At 36.7% G+C, this 26693-nt stretch overlaps 1 long non-coding RNA gene across 1 annotated transcript in view; it reads left to right on the top strand.

Moving 5' to 3' along the window:
- Positions 1-27: 27 nt before the first annotated feature.
- The window catches only part of LOC116274164, a 49630-nt gene continuing 22964 nt past the window's right edge, over positions 28-26693 (top strand). Inside the window, exon 1 of the long non-coding RNA XR_004182750.1 lies at positions 28-4415. This is a non-coding gene — a long non-coding RNA (uncharacterized LOC116274164). The remainder of the gene's footprint in view (positions 4416-26693) is intronic.

The raw sequence follows: 26693 nt of genomic DNA, 5'->3' as shown, positions 1-26693 counted from the left end.
AACATCTGAAGGAGCAAACTCTGGACACACCATCTTTAAGAACTGTAACACTCACTGCGAGGGTTCTCTGCTTCCTTCTTGAAATCAGCAAGACCAAGAACCCACCAGAAGGAACCCATTCTGGATACAGTAGCACCTCTTTAAAAGATTGTTTAGTGAGTAAATGAAATAATCCATGTAAAGCATCTATGGCAGATAGGAGAATCTTCAACAAATATTAGCTGCAATTATTATCCATAAATGGAAGCTCTCAATCTAGGGAGGAAAAAGGCACACAGGTAGGCGTGCCTGCCTACCTGGGTTGTACAGTGTCAGGGACAGGGCATTCTGATCAAAGAACTTAGAAGAAGAAGACTTTGTAGAGAGAAGACATTTAGAAACTCAAAAGTGATCACTTTGGCAAACAGACCAAAAAACTCACTTGGGCACTCCATTGTTCTTTGTTCAGTGCCATGAATATAAGTGAATATGAGTTTGATTTTTTTAAAAAATAAATCTCAAGTCTTCTACCAAGACTTGAGGACTACAATGCATTTAACTATTCAATTGGATGTAGTCTGTCAACATATATACATAAACTATATTTTTCTAGAATTGTCAAGATAATAACATTATTGTCTGTTTCTAGTTACACCAATTATGCAGGTGTAGAGAGTCCTACTAGGGCTGCACTACTCCACCTAGCAGAGAGGTGAGAAAGGCTTTTCATTGCCTCATTGTGGTCTTATGGTGATTGAGTAGGCATCACTTGTAGAAAATGGCCATTACTCTGCTCACCCACTTTGTGGAGAGCAGTGTAAAGGAAGGGAGTGTAGCTACTTAGTCTGGATAGCATCAAGGAGTTCACTTGTTGCAACCAATTTAAAAGACTCATTGGATTGGCGTGTTTACAGAGTGATATACAGACATGGTAGGGAATCAGAAATAATTTGAATTCCTAATATATTGGTGGTTTATTTATGAGGCATAAATTTGCAGGAAGTTAATGGCCATAATTTATTGAGCACCTACTATGTTTTCAGAACTGAGAGTTTTCCATCCATTATTACATAGAATCCTCAGTGCACTCTTACAAGGAAAGTGTTATTATTATTTAGTCTCATTTTATAGATGAGGTAAAAGAAACTCAGAAGTTATAGATCTCTGAATGTGCTTTTTAAGTCAGAGATGTTGGCTTCAAAAACAGAACTGCAGTCAGGCTGGTGTTAATGAGTTTTATAGTATAATGTAACAGAGAGTCACAGAAACATCAAAGGACAGGAAGTGAGTGGTATATCTTGAGCAACTGGACATCAGGGGCTGTCTCTCCTCATTGCTTCTCTCTTTTTCTCTTTCTCTTTCTGAATACACTCTGGCCCTGATTCTTCTATGTTTTAACTAGAGTCTCTCAATCACACAGTTGAGTCAGGGGTCCAACCTGGGTCTGATGTCTGGCTGTGAAGCAATCAGTGAAAACCAGAGGGTTGAGGTTATGCAGGTGTAGAAAGCCACATCATCTTCAAAGGTGTCACAAAGCTAGTAAATGGCAGAGGCAGAATCCCAAGTCACATCTGTCTGATGCCCATATTCTTTCCACTAAAAAAAAGGCGTGGGGCAGAACAGAGTTAGAGTAAGACAGTCAGCTATCCACCCCAAATAATAGCTCCACATTGCACAAGGCTTGAGGAAAAACACTGTAACTGGCAAGGAGCTCAGAAGTTATACTGTTCAAATTCCACATTTTATTGGCCAAATGACTTGGCAAAACAATGTGGTTAATATTTATTTAAACATATTTGGATAGGGAAAATATAGGACTGTTCTCATAGATGCATAGTCTAACATATTTCAGATATTGTGGGGTTGAAGCAGACTAAGGAGCAAAATGTCTAAGCTTCTAAGGTTGTATGTTTAATCTACCCAAATTCAACACCACAAATCAAGTGTTCACTTCATTTCACTTTGAGATTGAAACCAAAGTTGGTGAGAGAGTTAAAGTTATCTCCTCTACCCTCGGATTAGAAAATATTTTTCCAACTTGGTCCTAATTCTCTCATAAAACACATATATATAGAATGTTGGAAATGCTTGTTCATATCTCTCCCTATGAAAGATTTTGGGAAATAATCTCAGAGAAGCCAAAAGACAAAGTTGTACACATATTCCTGGCAGCTTCCTCTGAGTACCAAACTCAAAAAATCTTAATGTTCAGCAAATGGTTTAGTGAAATATTGTAGATTGGTATAAGAAAGTGCTATGTCAATAATCATTTTAATGTGATGGAGAAACAAAAATATCATATAATAATTTAAAATAATAAAAAATGGCACGAATTCCACAATTTCAACAATAAAAGAATATATACAAATGAAGGGCACCATCTGATTTGGTTTGACTCTGTGACTCCACCCAAATCTCACCTTGAATTGTAATCCCGATGATCCCCATGAGTCAAGGGTGGGACCAGGTGGAGGTAATTGGATCATGGGGGTGGTTTCCCCCCATGCTGTTCTCATGATGAATGAGTCTTATGAGATCTGATGGTTTTATAAGCATCTGGCATTTCCACTGCTGCACTCACTCCGTCCTGCCACTCTTTTAGAAGGTGTCTGCTTCTCCTTTGCTTTCCCCCATGACTGTAAGTTTCTGAGGCCTCACCAGCAATGCAGAACTGTGAGTCAATTAAACCTCTTTCCTTTATAAATTACACAGTCTCGGGTATTTCTTCATAGTGTCAGAAGAGATGAATACACCGTCTATAAATTGAAAATAGTTTTTTAAGGATGAAGAATCTACAGTGATTTCACATAGAATCATATTATTTTCATTGATAATCACATTATATTACTAACAATGGCCAAAATGTATTGCGTGATTACTTTATTAAGTGCTTTACTTATGTCTTTTAACTTAATTCTCTTTAGGAAAATAGTATCATAAGTCACACTTTGTAAAGAAACTGAGGATAAAAGAGGTTAAGCAAATTCCTGAGAGACAATTCTAAGAGGCTTTCCCTAGAGTTCAAGTTCCTAACTAAGGAATAATAATGATGATAATAAGAATAGCTAACAATTAAGTGGCATTTAATATATGCCAGGCAGTGTTCTAAGTGCTTTATGTTTACTAACTCATTTAATCCTCAGATCAATCCTATGATGTAGGTAGTAATATGATTCCTTTTCGCGGGTAAGAAAACCATAGCCCAGAACCAGGGACCCCAGCCGGGGTGTGGCTGAATCAGAGTAAGAACTCAGACTGTCTGCCTCCAAAGTCTGTACTTTCATCTGCTCACTGCTCTAGTTCCAGAACTTAGCAGAAATAGCAAGGGAGGAATGAAGAAATACATTTTAAAGAAAAAAATCAAAGAACTTGTGATAACTCCAAAACAACTCCAAAAATTCCTGCCTGAAGGAGTAGGAGGAAAGTAGCTTTATTGACTAACAAAGAAAGTTAATTTGAACATGTTAAATTTTAGGTAACTTTGAAATATGCTGAGTGAAAATTCCAGCTGGGTACTGGGAAGCAAGGGGATATTGTATGCAATATAAAATGACCCAATACATGGATTTGAGACCAATAATGTGAGAGGTGATAATTTCTAACTCTCAATATGAATTAATTTTTTGAGAGATATTTAGACGGAAGAACGGTCTTTGAGAAAGTTGATAGAAAAAAGTGAAGAGATGGACAACAATCTGAAAATTATATACGGCAGACTCATGAAAAGAAGATAACTCTGCCGCAGGAAGTCAAGAGGAAGGAAGCTGAAGGAAGCCTTGGAATTGGTTCCCAGAGGTCCTTCATGACTGTGGAGGGAGGGTGGGCCTGCAGCCAAAGGCTGAGGAATCAGAAAGGGTCAGAAAGGGGAGCACGTTATTCTTTAGGAAGTTTGTCATCCAAGGGAAGGAAACAGTAGAGCAACTGGAGGGAAAATTAGATTAAGTGGGAGTTTCTTTCACAGCAGTTAGTTGTCTGTGCAAGAACCATGGCAGTCTGGAAAGATTATTTACCCTATTGTCTTCCACAGTTTATTTATTTACCTATTGTTTCACAAGATCATGGCAGTCTGGAAAGATCTGGGGGCCCTGGTTCTGAGCTATGGTTTCCTTACCTGTGAAAAGGAATCAGAGTAGTACCTACATCATAGGATTGATCTGAGGATTAAATGAGTTAGTAAATATAAAGCACTTGGAACAGTGCCTGGCATATATTAAGTGCCACTTAGTTGTTAGCTATTTTTATTACCATCATTATTATTCCTTAGTTAGGAACTTGAACTCTGGGGAAAACTTCTTAGAATTGTTTCTCAGTCAGGAAAGATCAGGGGTGTCTGAAGATGCTGGAGAAAGAAGAACCTATTGAAACAGTGCTGGGAAGGACCAGAAGGAGGAGTTTCATTTTCTAAAAGGGAGATGTCGTATATGTGGCCATTGGAGGTAAGCAAGGATGAGTGTAGGTTGGAATTGAAGTAAACAAAAATGCAATGTTGTTTATTTACCTATTGTCTCACACAGTTTACCCTTTTATAATTTGTTCTATGCTGCCAGTGCTGTGACTCTCCAAATTTGATTTCCCAGTCTCCCTTGACATCTGGCTTTTCCAATGGTTCTGCCAATGAGAGGTGCTGGAGAGATTTGAAAACAGTGGAGGGAAGAAGGGACTTTCTTTCCAATTCCCACAAGTGTCACTCCATGTCACATGGTTGGATCAGCTGTTTTAGGCCCTCTTGGCACCAGCATTGCCTTACTCTCACAGGGACCAACCACAGCTGGGCCACACTCTCTTGGAAGTGTAAGTATGAGCTTTGCCTTCTGAGCAGCCACTGGGCTATACACTTTCCTCTGAGGTTTTAGTTCTGGTAACTGTACCACCTCTTTTTAGTCCTCCCTCAGGAGCTTAATGTTCTTAATGTTTTGGGTGACCTCAATTTGCCCTTTGTAATTTTTTCACCCTCCAACACATCAATAACCAACTTTCTGTATTAAATCGCCTTTGTTTGAAAGAATTTTCTCTTTCCTAACTGGACACGTTGAGATAGTTCTTGGCCCAGCAGTAGTTCCAGAAGCAGACCCTCAAGTAAACATGTGTTTACACAGATTTAGTTTCTATCTTTTTTCTTATTCTTTCTTTTTCTGTGATTTTTTTTTTCCTATATCTGAGTTGATGTCTTTGTAATGATTATAATTTGCTAATATAGAAAGCACTGGAGTGAGTTAGTTTAAGGGATGTGAAAAGAAAGGAAAAGATCCAGAATAGTCAACCAAGGGGAAGCCAGTGGAGCTAACTAATGGGCCAGTTGCTCTCTTCTGTTATAGACTTGACATAGCTCTGCTCTGCAATTTTCTACACACCCTGCATTGGCTTTCAAGTAGAAGTTTTCCAGAGCACTTCCAAGGTGTTTGAAATGTAGTACCTTTAGAATTCTTATAAAGTATAGTCACTGAAAATGTTATCCCCAGCCATATATACTTATTTGTACAATACTATGAAATTTGTTCTATGATTTCTATTCATTTTGTATTTTGTGAATTTTGGAATGTAAACAACTCTTTTTTTTTACACTAATATAGTCTTAATTTTAATTTTTGTGGCTACCCAGTAGGTGTATATACTTATGGGGTACATGAGATATTTTGGTATAGGTATGCAATGCATAAAAATCACATCGTGGAAAAGTGGGTATCCATCTCCGTAACTATTTATCCTCTGTGTACAATCTAATTATACTCTTTTAGTTATTTTAAAGTGCATAATTATTATTGATTATAGTCCCCCTGCTGTGCTGTCAAATACCAGGTCTTATTTATTCTAACTTTTTTTTTTTTACTCATTAACCATCCGCACCTTCCTCCATCCCTCTCACTACCCTTGCTGGCTTCTGGTAACCATCCCTCTATTCTCTCTCTCCACAAGTTCAGTTGTTTTGATTTTCAGATCCCACAAATAAGTGAGAACATGTGATGTTTGTCTTTCTCTGCCTGGCTTATTTCATTTAACATAATGACCTCCAGTTCCATCCATGTTGCTGCAAGTGACAGGATCTCATTCTTTTTCATGGAAGAATAGTACTCCATTGTGTATAAGTAGCACATTTTCTTTATCCATTCATCTGTTGATAGATACTTGGGTTTCTTCCAAATTTTCGCTGTTGTGAACAGTGCTGCAATAAACATGGGAATGCAGATATCTCTTTAGTACCCTGATTTTCTTCTTTGGGGTATATACCCAGAAGCGATATTGCAGGATAACACGATACCTCCATTTTTAGCTTTTTGAGGAACCTCCTAAATGTTCTCCATAGTGGTTGTACTGGTTTCCATTCCTACCAACAGTGTATGAGGTTTCCCTTTTCTCTACATCCTCACCAGCATTTGTTATTGCCTGACTTTTGGATAAAAGACATTTTAGGCTGGGTGCAGTGCTCACACCTGTAATCCCAGCACTTTGGGAAGCCAAGGCAGGCAGACCATGAGGTCAGGAGATTGAGACCATCCTGGCCAACATGGTGAAACCCCATCTCTACTAACATACAAAAAATTAGCTGGGCATGGTGGTGCATGCCTGTAGTCCCAGCTACTTGGGAGGCTGAGGTTGGGGAATCACTTGAACCCAAGAGGTGGAAGTTTCAGTGAGCTGAGACCGTGCCACTGCATTCTGGCCTGGCAACAGAGCAAGACTCCATCTCAGGAAAAAACAAGCCAATTTAATGGGGCTAGGATGATATCTCATTGTAGTTTTGATTTGGATTTCTCTGATGATCAATGATCATCATCATATGCATGCTTGCCATTTGTTTGTCTTTTTATGAGAAATGTCTATTCAAATATTTTGCCCATTTTAAAGTTGAATTATTAGATTTTTTTCTCTATAGAGTTGTTTGAGCTCCTTATATATTCTGGTTATTAATTCTTTATCAAATGGGTTTTTTTCAAAAATTTTCTTCCATTCTGTGAGTTGTCTCTTCACTTTGTTCATTGTTTCCTTTGCTATGCTGAAGTTTTTTTTAACATGATGTGATCCCATTTGTCCGTTTTTGATTTGTTTGCCTGTGCTTGTGAGGTATTATTCAAGAAATTTTTGCCCAGACCAACGTCTTGGAGGGCTTCCCCAATGTTTTCTTGTAGTAGTTTCATAATTTGAAGCTTAGATTTTAAGCCTTTAATTCATTTTGATTTGATTTTTGTATACAGCGAGAGATAGGGGTCAAGTTTCATTCTTCTGCTTATGAATATTCAATTCTCCCAGCACCATTTATTGAAAAGACTTTTTTTTTCTTCAGTGTATGTTCTTGGTGGCTTTGTTGAAAATGAGTTTACTGTAGGTATGAAGATTTGTTTCTGGGTTCTCTATGCTGTTTTATTGGTCTATGTGTCTGTTTTTATGGTAGTATCATGCTGTTTTGGTTACTATAGCTTTGTAGTATATTTTGAAATCAGATCATGTGATTCTTACAGTTTTATTCTTTTTTCTCAGGACAGTTTTGGCCATTCTGAATTTTTTGTGATTCTATTTAATTTTAGGATTGTTTTTTCTATTTCTGTGAAGGATGTCATTGGTATATTGATAGGGATTGCATTGATTCTGTAGATTGCTTTGTGTAGCATGGACATTTTAATAATGTTGATTCTTCCAATCCGTGAACATGGAATATCTTTCCATTTCTTTGTGTCCTCTTCCATTTTTTTACATTGACATTTTATAGTTTTCATTGTGAAGATTTTTGACTTCTCTGATGAATACCTAAGTATTTAATTTTACTTGTTGTGGCTGTAAATGGAATTACTTTTTTGATTTCCTTTTCAGATTGTTCATTGTTGATATATAGAAATGTTACTGATTTTTGTACATTGATTCTGTATCCTAAAACTACTGAATTTGTTTATCAGTTTGAGTAGTTTTTTGGTGGAGTCTTTTGGTTTTCTCAAATATAAGATTATATCATCTGCCAACAGGATAATTGACTTCTTTTTTAGTTTGGATTCCCATTATTTCTTTCTCTTTCTTTCTCTTGCCTGATTGCTTTAGCTAAGAATTCCAGTATTATGTTGGATAACAGTGGTGAAAGTGAGCATCCTTGTCGTGTTCCAGATTTAAGAGGAAAAGTTTTCAGTTTTTCCCCATAAGGTATAAAACCAGCTGTGGGTCTGTCATATATGGTTTTTATTATGTTGAGATACACTCTTTTTATACCCAGTTTTCTGAGTTTTTTTTAAATCATGAAAGATGTTGATCTTTATCAAAAGGGTTTTCAGCATCCGTTTAAATGATCATATGTTTTTTTTCCTTCATTCTGTTGATATGATGTATCACATCGACTGATTTGCATATGCTGAACCATTCTTGCATTCCTGGAATAAATCCCACTTGGTCATGATGAATGATCTTTGTAATATATTTTTGAATTTCGTTTGCTAGTATTTTCTTGACGATTTTTGCATCAATATTCATCAGAGATGTTAGCTTATAATTTTTAATTATTTATTTTAATATGCCTTTGTCTGGTTTTGGTATTAGAGTAATACTAGCCTCATAGAATCAGTTTGGAAGTATTTCCTCCTCCTCTGTTTTTTGGAACAATTTGAGTAGGATTAGTATTAGTTCTTTAAATGTTTGGTAGAGTTTAGCAGTGAAGCCATTGGGTCCCAGACTCTTCTTTGCTGGGAGATCTTTTATTATGGTTTCAATCTCATTACTTTTTATTGACCTGTTCAGGTTTTAGATTTCTTCATGGTTCAATTTTGGCATGTTGTCTGTTGCTAAGAATTTATCCATTCCTTCTATATTTTCCAGTTTATCAACATATGGTACCTAATAATGATCCTTTGAATTTCTGTTGTATCAGTTGTAATGTGTTGGGAACAGGCCCCCAAATCTGGCCATAAACTGGTCCCTAAACTGGCCATAAACAAAATCTCTACAGCACTGTGACATGTTCATGATGGCCATGATGCCCATGCTGAAGGTTGTGGGTTTACCAAAATAAGAGCAAGGAACACCTGGCCCACGCAGGGCAGAAAACTGCTTTAAGGTGTTCCTAAACCACAAACAACAGCATGAGCGATCTGTGACTTAAGGACATGCTCCTGCTGCAGATAACTAGCCAGAGCCCTGCCTTTGTTTCCCATAAGGAATACTTAGTTAATCTATAATCTATAGAAATAATGCTTATCACTGGCTTGCTGTTAATAAATATGTAGGTCAAACTCTGTTTGGGGCTCTCAGGTCTGAAGGCTGTGAGTCCCCTGATTTCCCACTCCACATGCTATATTTGTATGTGTGTCTTTAATTCCTCTAGCACTGCTGTGTTAAGGTCTCCACAACCAAGCTGGTCTCGGCAGTAATGTCTTTTTATTCATCTCTGATTTTATTTATGTGGGTATTCTTTTGCTTTTTCTTAGTCTGGCTAAAGATTTGTCAATTTCATTTACCTTTTCAAAAAATCAACTTTTTGTTTCATTGATCTTATGTATTGTTTTCTTCATTTAAAACTCTTATGCTCTGATCTTTATTATTTATTTTCTTCTACTAATTTTGGGTTTGTCTTGCTCTTGCTTGTATAGTTCTTTAAGATGCATCATTAGGTTATTTATTTGAAGTTTTTCTTCTACTTCTTTCACTGTATTCCATAGATTTTGGTATGTTGTGTTTCTATTATCATTTGTTTCAAGAAATTTTTCAATTTCCTTCTTAATTTCTTTATTGACATACTGGTCATTCAGGAGCATATTATTTAATTTCCATATATTTGTATAGTTTTTAAAATTTCTCTTGCTATTGATTTCCAGTTTTATTTCATTGTTGCAGAGAAGATGCTTAATATTATTTTAATTTTTGAAAGTTTTTATTTGTTTTGTGACCTAACATATGGTCTACCCTTGAGAGTGATCCATGTGCTAAAGAGAAAAATGTATATTCTGCAGCCATTGAACAAAATGTTATGTAACTATCTATTAGGTCCATTTGTTCTATTGTGCAGAATAAGTCTGATGTTCCTTTGTTGGTTTTCTGCCTGTGAGTTTTGTCCAATGCTGAAAGTGGGGTGTTAGAGTCTCCAGCTACTAATGTATTGGGGTCTATCTCTTTGGTTCCATATATTTGCTTTATATATCTGGTTGCTCCAGTGTTGGGTGCATATATATTTACAATTGTTATACCCTCTTGCTGAATTGACCCCTTAGTCAATATATGATGACCTTTTCTGTCTCTTCTTACAGTTTTTGTCTTGAAATCTATTTTGTCTCATAAGTATAGCTACTGATGCTCTTCTTCGGTTTCCACTTGCATAGGATATCTTTTTCCATCTCATTATTTTCTGTCTTTGTGGATATTTCTAGGTAAAGTGTGTTTTTTGTAGGCAATAGGTCATTGAGTCTTGTTTCTTTCATCCATTCAGCCACTCTATGTCTTTTCATTGGAGAGTTTGGTCTACTCCCATTCAATGTTATTATTGATAAGTAAGGGCTTCCTTCACCATTTTGTTATTTGTTTTCTGGTCTTTCTTTCTGTCTTCCTTTTAGTTAAGGTGTTTTTTTCTGGTGGTATGCTTTAATTTTTTACTTTTTATTTTTGATGTACCATTGTGTGTTTTTTAATTCAAAGTCACCATGAGACTTGCAAATACTATCTTATAACGCTTTTTTCTTTTTGAGGACAGAGTTGTTCTGTTGCCCAGGTGGGAGTGCAGCGGTGTGATCTTGGCTCACTGCAAATTCTGCCACTTGGGTTCAAGTGATTCTCCTGCCTCAGCCTCCCAAATAGCTGGGATTACAGGTGCATGCCACCACGTCTGGCTAATTTTTGTATTTTTAGTAGAGACGGGGTTTCAGCATCTTGGCCAGGCTGGTCTTGAACTCCTGACCTCACGATCCACCTTTCTTGGCCTTCCAAAGTGCTGGATTACAGGCATGAGTCACTGCACCCGGCCTTATAACCCTTTATTTTAAACTAATGACAACGTAACACTGATACATAAACAAATAAACATGCAAAAATACTAATAGAAACTCTACACTTTAATTTTGTCCCAAACTTTTCAATTTTTCATGTTTCTCTTTATGTCTTTCTTGTACTATGTCTTGAAAATGTGTTGAAGTTATTATTTTTGACAGGTTTATCATTTAGTCTTTCTACTTATGTCAAGAGTTTATATCCCACAATTACAGTGTTATGTTATTCTGTGTTTTTCTGTGTGCTTACTATTATCAGTGAGTTCTGTACTTTCAGATGATTTCTTCTTGCTTGTTAACACCCTTTTCTTTCAGATTTAAAAACTTCCTTTAGTATTTCTTGTAGGACAGGTCTGGCCTACATGATGAAATCCCTCAGCTTTTATTGTCTGGGAAGGTCTTTATTTCTCGTTCCTGCTTAAGGGATATTTTTGTTGGATATATTATTCTAGGGTAAAAGTTTTTTTCTTCAGCACTTTAAATGTGTCATACCACTCTCTCCTGTTTCCACTGAAAAGTCTGCTGCCAAACATATTTGAGCAATATTGTACGCTATTTGTTTCTTTTTTCTCACTGCTTTTGGATTCTTTCTTTATCCTTGACCTTTGGGAGTTTGATTATTAAATGCCTTGAGGTAGTCTTGTGTTAAATCTGTTTGACGTTCTATAACCTTCTTGTATTTCAATATTGACTTATGCCAATATATCCTGTGTGCTATACATCTGGGGCACACCTGCTCTGTCGGTTTCCTGTTACTGCTTTAACAAATTGTTACAAACTATGTGGCTTAAAACAATGGAAGTTTATTCTCTCACAGTTCTGGAGGCCAGAAGTCTGAAATCAGTATCAAGGGCTGACATCAAGATGTTGGCAGGGCAGCACTCCTTCTAGAGGCTCTGGGAGAGTGCCTGTCCCTTGCTTCTTTCAGATCCTATGGCTGCTGGCATTCCTTGACTTGTGGCCACATTACTCCAGCCCTATCTTCTTCCTTTATCCCGTTTCCTCTTTGTCCTCCTATTGCCTTTGGAAACTTGCAACATATTTATCGTTAGTAATATGAAATTTTATAATGATCTGCTTTAAGTGTGTCTATTTTTGTCCATTTCATTGGCATTCCATGATTTAAGAAAACTGTCTTTTTTCAGTTCTAAAAAATTTACTTAAGTTGTCATATTAATGATCTTCCCTCCCTTCCCCTCCCACCCTACTTTATTTATTCATTGATTTTGGAACTTCTACTACTCAGATATTGAATGTCTTGATTTGCTACTCTTAATTTTCTTGCTTTTCCCCTTCTCTTTTTTACATCTCTTGCTTTTTGCTCTACTGAATTTTTCTTCCAACATTTCTGTTGAGTTTTTAATTTATGCTATAATTCTTATCATAGTGAATAGCTTATCTTTGTTTTCTGCATTTTACAGGAAATAACCTGCTGTTTTGTTTCATGAAAATACATCTTCTTGCTTCTCTGAATGCATATATATGTGTATAGTCTATAGGTAACATATACAAAGACTATATGTTTTTATATAAACTGTATTCACATATATAAAATTTTCATATTATATATGAAATGTGTTAGATTGTTATCTAACACATTTCATATTGTTAGATGGTGATAGGGTTTGGCTGTGTCCCTATCATCTCATCTTGAATTTTAGCTTTCATAATTTTCATATGTTGTGGAAGGGACCTAGTAGGAGATAACTGAATCATGGGAGCAGTTTCCCCCATACTGTTCTCCTGGTAGTGAATAAGTCTCTTGAGATCTGATGGTTTTATAAGGGGTTTCCCCTTTCACTTGGCTCTCATTTCTCTCTTGCCTGCTGCCTTGTGAGACGTGCCTTTCTCCTACTTGCCTTCCGCCATGATTGTGAGGCCTCCCAGACAGGTGGAACTGTGAGTCCATTAAACCTCTTTTTCTGAACTGTGAGTCCGTTAAACCTCTTATCAGACATACCTGATAAGTTACCCAGTCTCAGGTATGTCTTTATTAGTAGTGTGAGAGCTGACTAATACAGGTGGTCATCTAAGACTGCTTTAGACATTCTGAGCACATAAATGGTGTTTATCCACTGCTAGATACATTATAGGGCATCTGGGAGGTTTACTTGGAGAATCCACAATGTCAGAATATTTAGGCCCTTTATGTTTGGAATTTCCCACAGAAGAGACAATATTTGCCTACTTTCCAGAATTCTGGGAACAGGATTGTTGGGGGGTGGGGTGCAAAGATTCCTAAAGAGAACCTATAAATGCAATATGAGATAGAAGCCAAGAAACAAACCACTTGGAGGGAATGGCAAAAATTTATGACTATTCAGGTTAACCCAGAAAGCCTGATTATTTTAATCTTTTAAATATATAAACCAGAATACTTTAAACTCTACAATAACATGATTATCAGTTAAAGAAAACAATCTGTCAAATAATTCACATGTGTTTTTAGGTTTGTTTCCAACTATTCAGCTTCTTTGAATTGCCATCTGTTTTAGATAATCAGGCTCTCTCCCAGAGACTCTAGAGGGGGTGCTGCCTTTTTAGCACCTTGATTTCACCTTTTTTAGTTTCTGACAGAGTTTCGCTCTTGTTGCCCAGGCTGGAGTGCAATGGCACAATCTCGGCTCACTGCAACCTCCGCCTCCTGGGTTCAAGCGATTCTCCTGTTTCAGCCTCTGAGTAACTGGGATTACAGGCACATGCCACTACATCCCGCTAATGTTTGTAGTTTTAGTAGAGAAGGGGTTTCATCATATTGGTCAGGCTGGTCTCAAACTTCTGACTTCAGGTGATCCACCCCCCTTGGACTCTCAAAGTGCTGGGATTACAAGCGTGAGCTACTGCACCAGCCGATTTCACCCTCTTAATGGTGAAGTAAGAAAGTAACATTTCTATATCTGTTTCTAATGTGCATCTTGTACAGAGTCCCTAAAAAACTTATCAAGGTTTTAGAGACAGCTATTAATAGTTTATTTTATTTTGAAAATATTGCCCAAGGCTTTCTTTTTAATGGAAACAAGAATGACTGTAACTAAGTTATATTACAATTACATGTGAATGTTGGGAATTTAAATATTTAGTTTTCTTTACATTTTACATTAATATATTCTAATATACAATGTTTATTGGGACAAATTATAAACAAACCCACAAGCAAACCAGTACTGTAGTTAAAAAGTTAATTTTATCCCAGCACTTTGGGAAGCTGAGGTGGGCAGATCACTTGAGGTCTGGAGTTCGAGACCGGCCTGGCCAACATGGAGAAACCCCGTCTGTACTGAAAACACAAAAAATAGCCAGGTGTGGTGGTGCGTGCCTGTAATCCTAGCAACTCAGGAGGCTGAGGTAGGAGAATTGCTTGAACCTAGGAGGCAGAGGTTGCAGTGAGCCAAGATCATACCACCACACTTCAGCCTGGGCAATACAGTGAGACTCCATCTCAAAAAGACAAGCACAAAATCCCCCCAAAACCCAAAAAGTTGGGCTAAATAATTTCAGGAATAAAATGAAAAATACTATCATGGCTTCAACAATAGACTAGGTTAAGCAGAAGAAAGAATTTCTGAACTTGAAGCCAAGTCTTTAGAAATAATACAGTCAGACAAAATAAGTAAATAAATAAGAAAGAATGAAGCAGTTGTAAACCAAGAGCATCTGAGACAAGTCTTAATCAATTTAGAAAGTTTATTTTGCTAAGGTTAAGGACATGCCCATGACACAGCCTCAGGAGGCCCTCATAACATGTGCCCAAGGTGGTCAGGGCACAGCTTGGTTTTATACATTTTAGGGAGACATGAGACATCAATCAGTATTTGTAAGATGTACATTGGTTCGGTCGGGAAAGGCAGGACAACTTGAAGCAAGGAGGCTGCTTCCAGGTCATAAGTAGATAAAAGACAAACAGATGCGTTATTTTGAGTTTCTGATTAGTCTTTTACTAAATACACAATTTACAGGCATAGTCACTTACGCTTTAGTCTGGCTTAGTGAAACAACAGGGCAAAGGAAGCAATCAGATAGGCATTTGTCTCACATGAGGAGAAGGATGACTTTGAGTTCTGTCTGTCCTTTGTTTGCAAGGAATTTCCCCATGGGCAAATTGTGAGGGAGGTATGTAGCTTTTTTTTTTTTAAAAATTGTAACTGTCTTATTTAGGAGTAGAATGAAAGGTAGGTTTGCCCTTGCAGTTCCCAGATTGACTTTTCCTTCTGGCTTAGGGATTTTAGGGTCCCAAGATTTATTTTTCTTTCACAAAGCCTATAGGACTTATGGGACACCATTAAGTAGCTTTAATGAAATATATGAATCTGAGAGTTGCATAAGTAAAAGAAATGGGAAGAGGCACAGTGAACATATTTAAGAAAATAACAGTTGAAAACTTCCCATGTCTTCAGAGAGATATGGATATCTAGATCCATGTTATCTAGGATATCTAGCTCTCAAAGCCTCCAAATATACTTAACACAAAAAGCTCCTCTCCAAGGCCTATTAGGCTCTTACTATCAAAAGGCAAAGACAAAGAAAGGATTTTAAAAATAGAGAAAAGCCTTAAGTCACATATAAGGAAATTTCTATTAGACTAACAACAGTTTTCTCAGCAGAAAACTTGCACACCAGGAGAGAATGGGACAACATATTCAAGTTGCTGAAAAAACTCTTGCTGGCCAAGAATACTACCCCCAGAAAAGCTATTCTTTAAAAATGAAGGCTAAATAAAGTCTTTCCCTGACAAGCAAAAACAGGAAATGTATCACCACTTGACTGATCTTACAAGAAATACTTCAGGGAATCCCACATCTGGAAGTGAAAGGATAAGAAAACAGATGAGAATATAAAACTCACTGATAGAATGGGTACACCAATGAGCAAGAGAAAGGCATCTAACTTATCACTACAGAAATGCATCCAACCAAGAAGATATACAATGCTAGAGGAAGAAAGAAAGGATGCACAAAACAATAAGAAAACAATTAACAAATTGAGAAGAGTAAGACCTCAGCTACCAATAGTAACCTTGAGTATAAATAGGTTAAATTCCCCAATTAAAAGATATAAAATGGTTTAAAAAACCATTTGGATTAAAAAAAAGGATGGATTTTTTGAAATGAGTGGATTAAAAAAACAACACCTAGCTATATGCTTCCTATAAAAAAACTCACTTCACCTTTAAAAACACACATAGATTTAAAGTTAACGGTGGAAAAAGATATTCCATGCAAAGGAAAACCAAAAATGATCAGTAGCTAAAGTAGCTAAACTTACATCAGATAAAATAGACTTTAAGCTAAAAAAAACTCCTGTCATTTGTGGCATTATGGAGGAGTTTGGAGAACATTATATGAAGTGAAATAAGCCAGATACAGAAATATAAATACTGCATATTCTCACTCATTTTTGGAAGCTAAATAAGTTGATCTTATAAAAATAGAGAGCAGAATGCTCACTAGAGGTTGGTAAGGGTTGGGGAAAATGAGGGATAGGGAGAGGTTGATTAATGGATACAAAATTACAGATACATAGGAGGAATAAGTTCTACTGTTCTGTATCACTGCAGGGTTATAGAGTTCATTAAACACTCTCATATCAGTACTTAATAGAAGTACTGAATTCTATCAAGTGAATTCAACACCATGAGAATGAATTCGACACTCTCTTATCTCACACCATGAGAGTGAATTCAGCATTCTCGTATCTTCTGTCAGTACTTGATAGAAGAAGTAGAAAGAAAATTAGTGAGGATATACTAGACCTGAATAATACAACATTACCAACCAACTTGAGCTAATTGACATTAACTGAAGATTATATCCAATGATGAAATGGTATATATTCTTTTCAAATGACTTGGAAACTTCGTCAAGATGTACCCAGTTCTACAAAATCACACTCAAAATGTCTGAAATGGTTAATATTTAAGTATTATCTATTTATCGAATATAGACTTCATTCACTCTAATTCTGCTAAGAGTAATTTTTATGATTCTATCAAATCAAATCAATTACACTGATCTTTTCTCTTTCTAATCTTATACTAGCTTGTATGATCCACAAAGTAGCAAAAGTTGTTATTCTCTATTACTCTTTTAATTGCTATAATATTTCTTAAATAGGTCACTAACACCAGAGCTATTTGTTAAAAATTAACATAAAGTTCTAACTCTTGAAAGTTTGAATTTTTCTTTTTCTGAAGAAGATTTTTGCAGCTGATTAAATCTGGGTTTATCGAGGGTACCCATGTGCCCCAATTCTGGTTCACACATAGGTATAAGTAAAGTGATCATATAATTAATTGTTGGATCCAGAACACTTTTGAGAGTGAAAGGTAAGCCATTAATAATTACTTTGTAATTACATTCTCAGCAAACCAAGACATATCATTATCCATCCATAACTGTTCAAGCTGGAGCATGGGTTTTACGTGGTATATAAGCTTATCAATCATAGAAATACCACTCAGTTTTTCAGGGGACTAACTAACATGATAAGCAAAAATCAATATCCCTACTACTGTGAACAGAAAATGTGTACATTCACAGAGTGACAATTTTGGGGAGACTAGCAGAAACAGAATTTCTTGGCTCTAGAAGTCAAACGTTTTATTGCTAGGAGACAGTAGAGCACTCAGATCCTATACACCATTATACTACATTACTAAAGGCTTTGATTTCAACTCAACTCCTTCCCCACCATTGTAAACAAACAAACAAAAGTGCCAATCCATAATTTAAGCATTTTATGACCACAGTACATGAACATTTAGAACTCTTTTCCTTTCTCTACATCTCCCATAGTAAAAGATCATGAAACAATGCCCACAACGCTATCTCAGGGAAATCCTGAAGGCCTACCTTGAGCCCTAAATATCTCTTTTGGTCTTTGACATAACAATTATAACTATATTCTTCAAAGACCACAAAGCACTTTCGCTAATGTGGTTTCAATCTTCATAAAAATGAGTAGAGTTGGTAGAGCAATGATTAGTTTTTCATTATTTCACAAATGAAGAAACATTATCAAAGAGGTCAAGGTCACACAGTAAGTGGTAGGTCTTTTTTAACTTCTGTGTCTCTTCCATAATACAAAATAGTTGCTATGGAAACTAGATTTGGTTGTTTTTGAAATATCTTTAAATATAACACTGTTCATCATTTAGCATTAATAAACTCACCCTGAGATTTATAATTAATATCAGAGTCTTCCCTGAGAGCAAGGTATTTGTAATGGCTAACAACAACAACAAAAAAAAAACCAGAGTAAATCAGGTAGCTTAGTAGAATGTTGAATCATGAAGAATTAACAACAAATTGCACGCACTTCACAATTTTTTCTCAGACTATTCTTTACTGGGACTAACACTTGGGAAGGAGCCTTAATCTTAGTGCTAAAGCAATAGCTTAGGTTTTAGTATTTCTCTTGCCCAAGAACTCTACTCTTGAAGGAGATAAGTCATTTTAAGCATCTTGTTTACTTCTTCTCTCTTATTTGGGTCCTTCATTTATTTAATAAGCAATTATAATGTTTAAAAATGTAAGCAATCTCACATATATGCAGCCAAGATGTGTTTCTAAAATTATGCCTAAAAAAGTAGGTTATTACAATGATCTAAATAATCCTTGTGCTCTTTATCTTTTGATAAAAATAAATGCTCAGTTTCCCAGAGTCTTCCTGTTCCCCAATTCTCTCCCAGGGCATCTGGGGGAAGGAAGACTTTCCCACTTCCTTGCCTAGGTGAATATCAGCTCCTCAGCACTTGTGATGTGCTTCTTTCCTTCAGTCTTCATGACAATACTTCTGTCTGCCTGGGTGCTGCTCACCTACTGTACTTGTAGCAGAGGGCCTTATCTGTTGGAGCTCATGGTCTGGTTTATTTTGGTTGGCCAGAGCCCACTATTGCTCTACTGATCACTTAGCTCACTTTAGCTCTAGTTATCACAACAAACCCCATGTCTCTCATCTGGCCTCCTGCTCTGATGGTCCATCTCAAGCTAAAGCTGAAGATCTTGACACATTTCACCAATTCAGGCCCTGTGGGTGGGAATGTTATTTGGCTCTCAAGTCACCTGATTGCTCAGTCATTCCCCTTTCCCCAGCTTGCCCTACCCTGCAAAAAGGAAATGAGATATTTACTTTCTGCCTTTGCCTTGTAGTGACGGAAAGCTGTCTTGAAAAGCTAAACTCCATGCCTAATCTCTGTCTAACCACACTTTGTTGCCACATTAAACTCTGGTATGGCTCCGCCCTAGATTGGACAGGATGGCCTGTGGTTGAACTGTTTACATAGACCCAAATAAGACTCCATAGCTTCCTCTTCTAGAACATTCCCTCTTTCCTAACTGTCTAAAGTCAAGCAGAAGACATCAAGACATTTAGATCTGAACGTTTTCCACTTCCCCTTCCCCCTTTTCCTCTCCCATTCCACAACCCCCTACTACCAGAGGGATGGACTTTTTCCCCTTCCTCTGTGCCACATTCTCTTGCTATCATCATACAGCAAGCCCTGGCTGTCACAGGCAGAAGGGAAAGATGTTACCATTGTGTCAGAAATCTGAGTCTTCTTCAGCCTTTAAGAAAAAAAAAAGAAAAAGGAATTTAGAAAATTCTCTACCCTAAAAAGCTTGGCTTTTAAGCTTATTGTCTTAACTTCAAAGTCCTATTTTAAACATTGGGGAGTAAATAGCAATAATCTTGATTGATATTTCTCTGGCCACCAATCATATGGATGTTTCAGGTCAGTTGAGAAGAAGGTCTTAGAAGGAGATAATGTCATAGAGATATAAAGAAGTTTAAACTGGAAGGCTAATCTTGGAGCTGGTGGAAAATTCCAAGTCATTTAAATCTACTTTTATTGCCAAAGCTGAAGGTCATGACTGTTGAATAAAACATCTGTTTACCCTCTTTCTGGACACCCATTTCTACCATCATGCTTTCTGAACTTTGTCACGTGTTTACTGAATAATTTGTAGCACTCTCATAACTTCAGGGTACCACGTGAAAAATAAGTGAAAAAGTCATGGTTTTTTAGGAGGCAAGCACTCCCAGACATGTGTTCTACACTAGTAAAAACACCCAGTCACGTTTCCTGTGCATGTGCACCCTGTTTGCACTGCTGCCAAAAGAAAAGGAAAAAAAATGCTTCTTGTTCTATGTGGACATGTTCCAGGTAGAATGACACCACACATTTCAACTTTATTTCAAAGCTTCTGCCCTTAAAAGGAAAATAAGGAAAGAAATGTTTATTCTTACTCTTATGGGATTAAAATCTACCTCAAACACCACACAGTAATTGGAAAGACCCAAAGGATCAAGCCAAGTGCATAAGCCATGGGGTCACAGTTGCCTTCTTCTGAATTATGTTATGATTAGTATAATTAAACAACAAAGTTTAATAGCAATTTAATAGCTTGTTAACAAAGTTATACAAGCTAAGTTTAATATGTGTTTGGACACCTCGTGTCAAATAAGATTCTCAAGAATCTGAAAAGTTCAGTAAAAGTTCATTGTATGGCCAATTTGTAAAAGTCTTCTAGAACTAAAAAGATAATTAAAAAGAATATGTAGAACATGAAAATAGTAGGAAGCAGAAGTAAGCAAAATAATATCTGCTTCCATATGTTTATTCTATAATCTCAGTATTACATAATTAGTTACTCTAAATGTAATGTCAATATTACATGATATTCTGTAAAGAGTGTAATTAATTCTAAGCATTATGTCTTTTGAAAATGAGAACCTCTGCTTTATAAAATTTTTGGACTTTAAATCTTTTCTTGAAAGTTTGTACAAGACTTATAAAATGCATGACGGCCTAATAAACAGAAGTCTTATTAACTCCAAAGAGCAGAAATTGTACAAGTCATATAGTCTGAAAACCAGATTAAAATTTAATTATACAGATTTAAACAAAGAAATTAACCAACCAACGAACCAATAAAAAAAACCACAAACCTTCATTAGCTATTGCTTTAAAGAATAAATTAAAAATGAAATTGTGGACTTTTTGGAAAGTCATATACTAAAGTTTATAATATGCTCTCATCTGTACTAACAGGTAAAAGCTTAAGTTATTTAATAAGAAATTATGGCCTAGATACTAAAGAAAATCCTTCAAGCAGAAGGAAAATTGACAATGGCAGCGATAAGATCAGTAGTTCTGTTGAGATGGGGAAGATAGGGAGGGGCAGGAATAGGAATCACAATGTGGCACAAAGATCTTTGTGGCATAATGGATACGTTCATTACCTTGATTGTGAATACATATAAACAGTTATCAAATTGTACGCTTTATATCTGTGCAGTATATTGTATAGCAGTTATGATACAAAGAGACTTTTTAAAAATTTATTTTCTACTCTTTAAAAAATTTTTACTTTAACTTCCAGGGTACATGTACAGAACATGCGGGTTTCTTACATAGGTATACATGTAGCATGGTGGTTTGCTGCACCTGTCAACCCATCATCTAGGATTTAAGCCCTACATGCATTAGGTATTTGTCCTATTGCTCTCCTTCTCCTTGTCCCCACACCCCTGACAAGCCCTGGTGTGTGATATTCCCCTCCCTGTGTCCATGTGTTCTCATTGTTCAACTCCCACTTGTGAGTGAGAACACGCGATATTTGATTTTTTGTTCCTGTGTTAGTTTGCTGAGAATTATGGCTTCCAGTTTCATCCATGTTCCTGCAAATGACATGAACTCATTCTTTTTTATGGCTGCATAGTATTCCATGATGTATATGTGCCACATTTTCTTTATCCAATCTATCATTGATGGGCATTTGGTTTGGTTCCAGGTCTGCTATTGTAAATAGCACTGCAATAAACATAGGTGTTCATGTGTCTTTATAGTAGAATGATTTATAATACTTTGCCAAAAGCAATTGCAACAAAAACCAAAATTGACAAATGGGATCTAATTAATCCAAAGAGCTTCTGCACAGCAAAAGAAACTATCATCAGAGTGAACAGGAAATCTGCAGAATGGGAGAAAATTTTTGCAATCTACCCATCTGACAAAGGGCTAATATCCAGAATCTACAAGGAACTTAAACAAATTTACAAGAAAAAATCAAACAACCCCATCAAAAAGTGGGTGAAGGACATGAACAGGCACTTCTCAAAAGAAGACATTTATGCAGCCAACAAACATATGAAAAAAAGCTCAACATCACTGGTCATTAGAGAGATGCAAATCAAAACCACAATGAGGTACTATCTCATGCCAATCAGAATGGTGATCATTAAAAAGTCAGAAAACGATAGATACTGCGAGGCTGTGGAGAAATAGGAACGCTTTTATACTGTTGGTGGGAGTGTAAAGTAGTCCAATTATTGTGGAAGACATTGTGATGATTCATCAAGCATCTAGAACCAAAGAAGCTTTTTAAAAGGCCTACTTATACCTTATGAGATTGATCAGGGTAATCTTTCTTTATGACTCTTCTAACTTCTAACAGTCACCAGGCTGACTTTATCTTCCTGTGTTCAAAAACCAAAAAACCAAAACCAAACCAAACCAAAACAAACAAACAGAAAACCCTTATGTTGCAATAGGAATGTCTTTGATTAAAGGCACTGAATCATAAAGTTATCTTTTTAAAACACTGTAACCTTAAAAGGCAAAATAGTTTGATATGTTACATAAAAAAAGATAGAAACTATTCAGATGGTTTCTATCCAGTTTCTATTCCAAATATCTAAAAGTTCAATTTGAATCTATTTTCTTATTGTGGCAAAAAACACCTATCATAAAATTTGCCATTCTAGCCATTTTAAGTATAATGTTTGGTAGTACTAAACATACATAAATTATTGTAAATTAGATCTCTGGAACTTTTTTATCTTGCAGTACTGAAACAATATTTTCATTAAACAAAGATAAAAACTACTTCCTTTACAAAGGAAATAAAATTATTCACTTTTCCACGTGAGTTAAATTAAAAATTTCTCTGGAAGACAAAGAAGTCTGATTCATGCAGTGACTGATATTCCCTTTCTAAGAGCAGCTCTTAACAAAGGAGGAGAGTGAAGGAGTGGAAAACTAAACAGAGGGTGACTATATGTCCTAATTTTTCTGGGTTCCCGATGGCTTGTGTCCCCTGTCTTACCATAGTTATCAATAATGAAGCCATTCATTCTTAAAACTGTACTTGTTGGAGGAGCAGAGCAAGATGGCCAAATAAAAGCCTCCAGTGATCACCACCTGTGCCCCCACCAGGAGCACCAAATTTAACAACTATTTACACAAAAAGCACCTTCATAAGAACCAAAAATCAGGAGAACCATCACAGTACCAGACTTTAACTTAATATAGCTGAAAGAGGCACTGAAAAGGGTAGAAAAGACAGTCATGGATCACTGATGCTACCCCTCCATTATACCCTGGCAGCAGCTTTGTGGTGCAGAAAATCTGGGAACTTGGGGGAGTGAGAGTGCAGTGATAGTGGAACTTTGAAGTGAACTCAGTGCTGGCCTGTCACAGCAGAAAGCAAAATTGGGCTGAACTCAGCTAATTCCCACCCACTGAGGGAGCATTTAGACCAGCCTAGCCAGAGGGGAATTGTCCATCCCAGTCGACTAAACTTAACTTTCAGCAAGCCTTGATGTCACAGGCTAAAGTGTTCTTGCTAACTTAGAACGTTAAGGCCTTGAGTGAACATAGTTGGTAGCCAGGTAGTGGTTACAGTGGTTGTGGCCACAGGGGTGCTTGTGTCATCCTACCCTCAGATTCAGATGACTCAGCACAAAGAAAAAATTCCACTTGTTTGGAAGAAAATAAGGGAAGAGAACAAGTGTCTCTGCCTGGTAATCCAGAGAATTGTTCTCGATTTTATTCAAGACCACCAAGGTGAGTCTGCAAGAACAAAGACCACCTCTGTGAGTCTGCAATAACCACAGCATTATTGAACTTGGAGATCCCTAACCAAATATGGCTTAGATCACGACACTCAAGTCCCTTTCATATCTGGAAAGCCTTCTCAAGAAGGACAGGTACAAACAAGCTCAGACTGCAAGACTACAATAAATAGCTAATTCTTTTTTTTTTTATTTATTTTTTATTATTATTGTACTTTAAGTTCTAGGGTACATGTGCATAACGTGCAGGTTTGTTATGTATACTTGGGCCAATGTTGCTGTGCTGCACCCATCAACTTCACGTCAGCACCACATCAACTCATCATTTACGTCAAATTTATAACTCCTGTGATCTCCCTCCACCTCCCCAGTAGGCTGGTGTGATGTTCCCCTTCGAGTCCAAGTGATCTCATTGTTCAGTTCCCACCTATATGAGTGAGAACTTGTCACGGTGTTTGGTTTTCTGTTCTTGTGATAGTTTGCTAAGAATGATGGTTTCAGCTGCGTCATGTCCCTACAAAGGACACAAACTCATCCTTTTTGTAAATGCATGGTAATTCCATGAATTGTATATATTGCCACATTTTCTTAATCAGTCTGTCACTGATGGACACCAGGTTGATTCAAGTCTTTGCTATTGTGAGTAGTGCGCCAATAAGGCTTATCACGATGTGCATGTGTCTTTATAGCAGCATGAGTTTAGAATCCTTTGGAGTCCATATGCAGTAATGGATAGCTGGGTCATGGTACATCTAGTTCTAGATCCTTGAGGAATCGCCATACTGTTTTCCATAATGGTTGAACTAGTTTACAATCCCGCCAACAGTGTAAAGTGTTCCTATTTCTCCACATCCTCCTCCAGCACCTGTTGTTTTCCTGATTTTTTAATGATGCATGCATTCTAACTGGTGTGAGATGGTATCATTGTAGTTTTGATTGCATTTTCTCTGATGGCCAGTGATGAGCATTTTTTTTCATGTGTCCTGTTGGCTGTAGATGTCTTCTTTTGAAGTATCTGTTCATATCAGCGCACTTTGATGGGGTTCTTTGTTTTCTTGTAAATTTGTTTGAGTTCTTTGTGGGTTCTGGATATTAGCCTTTGTCCTGATGAGTAGGTGCAAACTTTTCTCCCCGTTCATAACTTGGGTTGCCATTTCCACTCCTGATGGTAGTTTCTTTTTGCTGTGCAGAAATCTTTAGTTTAGTGGAATCCCATTTATCCAGTTTTGTGGCTTTTTGCTGCCGTTGCTTTTTGGTCATTTTTAGACATGAAGTCTTTGCTTATGCCTATGTCTGAATAATTGCCACCTAGGTTTTTCCTCTAGGAGTTTTTTATAGTTATTAGGTCTAACATTTAGATCTCTAATCCATCTTGAATTAATTTTCATTATGGGAGTAAGGGGAAGGATCCAGTTTCAGCTTTCTGCCTGGCTAGCCAATTTCCCAGCACCATTTTATTAAATAGGGAATCCTTTCCCCATTTCTTGCTTCTCTCAGGTTTGTCAAGATCAGATGGCTGTAGATGTGTGGTATTATATCTGAGGACTCTGTTCTGTTCCATTAGTCCTATATATCTCTGTTTTGGTACCAATTACCATGCTGTTTTGGTTACTGTAGCTTTGTAGTATATAGTTTGAAGTCAGGTGCATGATGCCTCCAGCTTTGTTCTTTTGACTTAGGATTGTCTTGGAGATGCGGGCTCTTTTTGGTTCCATATGAACTTTGTAGTTTCCAATTCTGTGAAGAAATATTGGTAGCTTGATGGGGATGGCATTGAATCTTTAAATAGCAACTTGGGCAGTGTAGCCATTTTCCGCGATATTGATTAACTTCCTATCCACTTGAGCATGGGTATGTTTCTTCATTTGTTTTATGTCCTCTTTTATTTCACTGAGCAGTGGTTTGTAGTTCTCCTTAGAAGAGGTCCTTTACATCCTTGAGTTGGATTCCTAGGTATTTTATTCTCCTCTTTGAAGCAATTGTGAATGGAAGTTCATTCCTGGTTGGCTCTCTGTTTGTCTGTTATTACTGGTGTATAAGAATGCTTGTGATTTTTGCATTAATTTTGTATCCTGAGACTTTGCTGGGATTTCTTATCAGCTTAAAAAGGAGATTTAGGCGAGACAATGGGGTTTCTAAATATACAATCATGTCATCTGCAAACAGGGACAATTTGATTTCTTCTTTTTCTAACTGTACCCTTGATTTTCTCTTGCCTAATTGCTATTCCAGAACTTTAACATTATGTTGAATAGGGTGAGAGAGGGCATCTATCTTGTGCCAGTTTTTCAAAGGGAATTTTTCCAGTTTTTGCCTATTCAGTATGATATTGGCTGTGGGTTTGTCATAAATAGCTCTTATGATTTTGGGGTACATTCCATCAATACCGAATTTATTGAGCGTTTTTAGCATGAAGGGCTGTTGAATTTTGTCAAAAGCCTTTTCTGCATCTATTGAGATAATCATGTGGTTCTTGTCTTTGGTTCTGTTTATATGTCTCAGAGGGATAAGCCTTAGAGTTATTGACCTTAAAGAGGAGGTAGAGAAAGTGATAGGAGTAGAAAGTTTATTGGTAAGGATAATGTAAGAGACCTTAAAGTTGGTCTTTTGGAAAGATAAACATATTTGACAAACTTTTATCCTGGTCACTAAGTAAAAAAGAGAGCAGATCCAGATAGATAAAATCAGAAATGAAAAAGAAGACATTATAACTTGTACTTCAGAAATTCAAAGGATCATTAGTGGCTACTATGAGTAACTGTATGTCAAACACTGGAAAATCTAGAAGAAATAAATAAATTCCTAGACACATACAACCTATCAAGATTGAACCATGAAAAAATATAAAACCTGAAAAGACCAATAAGAAGTAACGAGATCAAAGCCATAATAAAAGATTTTCCAGCAAAGAAAAGT

The sequence above is a fragment of the Papio anubis genome, chromosome 3 (assembly GCF_008728515.1).
Source record: "Papio anubis isolate 15944 chromosome 3, Panubis1.0, whole genome shotgun sequence".
NCBI classification, from domain to species: domain Eukaryota; kingdom Metazoa; phylum Chordata; class Mammalia; order Primates; family Cercopithecidae; genus Papio; species Papio anubis.
The sequence above is the reverse complement of the archived record's forward strand: the minus strand, read 5'-3'. Positions and strand labels throughout refer to the sequence as shown.